This window comes from Sapajus apella, unplaced genomic scaffold (assembly GCF_009761245.1).
Source record: "Sapajus apella isolate SASKATOON/1434 unplaced genomic scaffold, GSC_monkey_1.0 scaffold2, whole genome shotgun sequence".
NCBI lineage: Eukaryota > Metazoa > Chordata > Mammalia > Primates > Cebidae > Sapajus > Sapajus apella.
The window spans coordinates 56,219,375-56,224,249 of NW_022436942.1; the positions used below are offsets into that span (position 1 = coordinate 56,219,375).

Here is a 4,875-nt window from a genome sequence, read left to right on the forward strand (position 1 = left end):
ATTTTGGGAGGCTGAGGCGGGCGGATCACCTGAGGTCAGGAGTTCGAGACCAGTCTGACCAATATGGTGAAACCCTGTCTCTAATAAAAATGCAAAAAAATTCATAGGTGTGGTGGTGGGTGCCTGTAATCCTAACTATCCCAGAGGGTGAGGTAGGAGAATTGCTTGAACCTGGCAGGTGGAGGTTGCAGTGAGCTGTGATTGAGCCATTGTACTCCAGCTTGGGCAACAAGAGCAAAACTCTGTTTCAGGAAAAAAAAAGAAAAGAAAAAAAAAAGAGAGACCTTCCTTCCAAAGTTTCCCTGTATGGGGCAAAATTTGTTTTTCTCTGCTAAACATAGGAAAGATTAAGAAAGTGGAACAAATTCCCTTGTAACTATAGCATATCTCATATTCGAATGGCAGGCATGTTCAATCTGTTGCTACATGTTAAGAAAATATTGAGGATACATATGAATAGAGCAAAATAAGAAAAAAGGCTAAATTATGAGCCTTAAAAACGGAAATTAAAAAATTTGTTTTTAAGCCAAGTAGATATGATTCTGATAATTATTATAGACATAACCCATAGAAAGCAAAGCCAAGAAAAGAAATCTTCATGTTGTTCAGTACTTGAACTTGATATTGTCCTAGGAAAAACAGGGACAATTCAACAAATGCATCACACATACCACTAAAAAGTACCCTTCTGGTTTCAGATAAACTTAAACAACAATCTTCCTAGGCTAATTTTACTCCTGGGTCGAATAAACCTTCTACATGCAGGACCAGTGTAAATCCCTCTACCCCTTTAAACACTAGATCTGAACATCCGTATTCTGCAATGCAAAGTATCTTGAGAAAGAGATGGATTCTGTAGTGCCAGTGACATAACTGATGGAGGAGCTGGGGAAGAGATTAACACTGATGGGAGCCAGTCAGGCAACGATGGTTTGTTTCTCCATGGGTGTTTCCTCCATCAGCTGCATGATCAGCTCACACAGGACTTTGCAGATCTTTGGATAGCCCTGTCCTGTAAGATGCAGAAAAGCAAATATATCATGGCAGGAGATGGCACTCCCAGGGTACATGAAGCCCCTGTCTGTATGCAGGACCTACACATGGGTAAAGTTTAGTGGGGAAACCTTGAGAAGCTGGTTCACCTTTTGCCTCAAAGGGTTGGGCTTCTCACCTCGAGGTAACAAGTCCAATAGAAGAATTTTGACTTGTGGCTGTCTTGTGCTGATAAACTGATAAAGTGAATGATGGCCTCGATCTCACCTTCTAACTCTTTTACTGCATTTTCATGGTCGTCTGTTCCTACCTAGACAACAATGACCTTAGGTTTAATATTCTCCAGTTCTCTATTCTTTAGCTTCTACAAATCATATCTTGTATCTTTCTTACTTCCTTTGTGAAGTAGGGAAAAAAGCTCTCGCCATATCTCATGTTGCTGCATTAACTGCACCATGGGGTCTCCCACAAACAGAACATTAGGCTTTTTGTCTTTACCATCCAGGACAAATCTGTTGTGCTGAGATATCCATCTGTCGTCTCCTTGAATATCTTCCACTGCATGTGGAATAGCTGCTGCGTTTGAATCTGCTTGCCTCCTTCTGCACTCACGTAGAGGGTCCATGGAGGCCCTACAAGGTTGCAGTATTGCCGGGTGGTGCGTCTGTCACTCGCTCAGTCCCTGCAGCCCTCCTCCCACGAGGCCCTCCTTGGGCTCCGGCACCAGCCGCAGCCTGGAGATATTTTTATCGCAAAGAAAAAGAATTTAGGTAACCTCTTTTTGCTATTTGTCAGTCCTAGATTTCTTTAACAAATTCTTAATTATACACATAAGAAATAGATATGTATACAAAGCAAACATGATTCCGTCAATAACTCGAGGTAAGCATTTGAGAAGCAAGGGCATATCCTCTAGAATCTTGTGCTAGTAACTTATGCTTCTATTTCTCTACATTGATTTCATGACTCCCCATACATCTCACACTTAGTTTTATTCAACGATGGAATCTCTTTCTTACAGTGATTCGGTGTTTTTCTGTATCTCATTTGTAATAGAGAAGTGATTCATTTCATAATCAAACATCATAGATCTTATAATTAACATTTTAAATCTTGTTTAAATTTTATCACAGAGCATATTCATCCATTTGTAGGATCTACTGTCATCATCTTCTTCATTTGCTCCAGTTTTTATGTACCACCTGAAGAGCCACCATACTTTTACGTTTTCAGTTCAGAATATCCAGGTTTAGTTATTGTAAATAGTGTACTCATACTGCAGGTGATTGTTTCAGTCTTTGAAATATGTTCTCTTTCTGTAACTTGCAGCATACCCAGCAAGTAAGTCTTATTAAGACAGAATGCTATATAGGGGCTATTTATCCTAGTTTAGTCCAATGTGAACAACAAAATCAAGACTACACTAGTGATGTAGTGTCCATAAAGCTCAGTCACTTGCCCAGAGGATTTACAGACAACAACAGAATTTGAGAATGAATGAAATCTATACTAAAGGATAAAAACTATGTATGTTCTAAAGTATATTCTTTTTTTCCTTTTCTTTTCTTTTTTTTTTTTTCCAAGAGACAGGGTCTCTCACTCTGTCGCCCAGTCTGAATTGTAGTGGTGTGATCATAGCTCACTGAAGCCTCAAACTCTTGGGCTCAAGTGATCCTCCTGCCTCAGTTTCCCGAGTAGCTAGAACTATAGGTGCATGCCACCATGTCTGTTTTTTTTTGTTTGTTTGTTTGTTTGTTTGTTTTTTCCATTTTTTTATAAATGGGATTTTTCTATGTTGCCCAGGTTGGTCTCCAACTTCTGGACTCAAGCAATCCTCCTGCCTCAACCTCCCAACGTGCCAGGATTACAGACACAGACCACCATGCCTGTTTGACACATTCTGATATTTAAAAGAAAACTGTTTCTCTGCTCATACTTTTGATAACAAAGGCATGGGAATTTTTCTTCTTGTACCAACCAGTTCTCCAACTTTCCAGACACAAACTGAGTGTCCATAACTTAATTCAATTCTGACACTGACTACTCATAGTTAAGACAGACCTCGTAGGTTAAGGGCTCAGTCCTGCAAGACTCCCCTACTGCCAGTCACAAGTACTGGTTGCCCAGGGTACCCAAATTTCTGTCCAACTTAGCGACAAATCAGGGGTTCTTATAATCCTCCCCCCAGGTTCAATAATTTGTTACAACAGCTCACAGAACTCAGGGAAACACCTTACTTGACATTTTTATCACAAAGGATATTATAAAGGCTATAAATCAATAGCCAGATGAAGAAGTATACGGGGTCATGTCCAGAAGGGTCCTGAGCACAGAAACTTCTGTTCCCATGGACTGGGGTATGCTGCCCTTCCGACTTGTGGGTGCGTTCACCAACCTAGAAGTTCTCCAAATTCCAAAGCTTAGGGATTTTTCTGGAGACCTTATTATATCGGTATGATTGATTATTAACTCAGTCTTCAGTTCCTCTTTCCTCCCCATACAATAGGGAATGGGGCTGACAGTTTCAAGTTTCTAATCATGGCTTGGTCTTTCTGGTGATCAGCCCTTATCCTGAAGCTATTTATGAGTACACTAAGAGTCATCTCATTAGAACAAGAGATTCTAATATCACTGAAAAAATTCCACAGGATTTAGGAGCTATGTGTGAAATATTTTTGTCAACCCCATCACTCAGGAAATTGCAGGGGTTTTAGAAGCTTTGTGTCAGAACAAGGAACAAAGACCAAAGATGTATTTTTTAATTGTGTCACAATATTCAATAAATTATAAATAAGACACTTTGTGTCTGACAGTAAAATACAGTTTCTCCTCAGTAAGAAACTAGATCTATGGGAATACTACCATATCCATTTGGATTCTTCCTGTAGAGTGTTCTATGACATTCCCATCAGTTGACACGAGAAATGTCTATATGGTACCTTGCTTTAGGGCCCTAATTACTAAGTATGCTTTATCGTTTTGATAATGTTTTTTCTCAAAGAATAGTCTTTAAATGCTAAGTCATCATCAATAACATTTTATGGGAGAGCTTAGCTTCCCATCTTTGTTAAGCACTCAGGAAGATGCTGGCTGAAAGAGAGTTGGATTTAACATAAAGCTAAGGAAGTGAAGTTTTGGAAACCTTCACTTGTACCAGCCCCTTTCCAGGTTTCTGTAAACGTGTAAAATTCGCAAAAACAAAATAACAACAATTACTGAAGTCCATGGGTTCTTTCCACACCACTCTCCACTCTGTCATGTTATCCTTCAAATCAGATATTGTTGATGTAACTGCAGATAATTTGGAATCTGACTAAGGGCAAATGGAATTAATCATACAGTAATTTGTGTTTTGTGAATGTATTTGTGTAGCTCAGTGCCCTCTGTATGAAGTCAAGTTACTGCTTGTCTCTCTGATGATTAAATGGCTTCCAGGCACAGTCCCCCGATTCATTACACAAACTCACTTAGTTTCATGACACCAAGGTGCAGACACTAGCACCATACCACCATAATATGAGCATGCCCAGTGGCACGGGAAGAATGTGGCCCTGGAGGGGAAACACGGTTGCAACTGCGTGGAACCAGGAGCTGGTCCATGGAAAACCTATAATATAATATAAATATATTATATAGATATACGATAGATATATTAAGATACATCTACATAATATAGATATCTAGATGTAGATAGAGTTACATATAGATATTAGTAGACATGTAAAATTGAAAAGGGGCATTCACCTCTCGTTAATATCTTATCAGAACAGAATTTCTCTTCTGTCAGGAATATATTCATTATAATATGGTATTTGCAATCACAAAGGTTACAAAGATTTTTTTTTTGATGGTGCTAATAAGAAAGAGAATTTATCACATACT

The 4,875-nt window shown here is 39.1% G+C and overlaps 1 pseudogene; it reads right to left on the reverse strand.

Moving 5' to 3' along the window:
* Positions 1 to 294: 294 nt before the first annotated feature.
* Positions 295 to 2,552, reverse strand: LOC116565208 (annotated as a pseudogene).
* Positions 2,553 to 4,875: the final 2,323 nt, after the last annotated feature.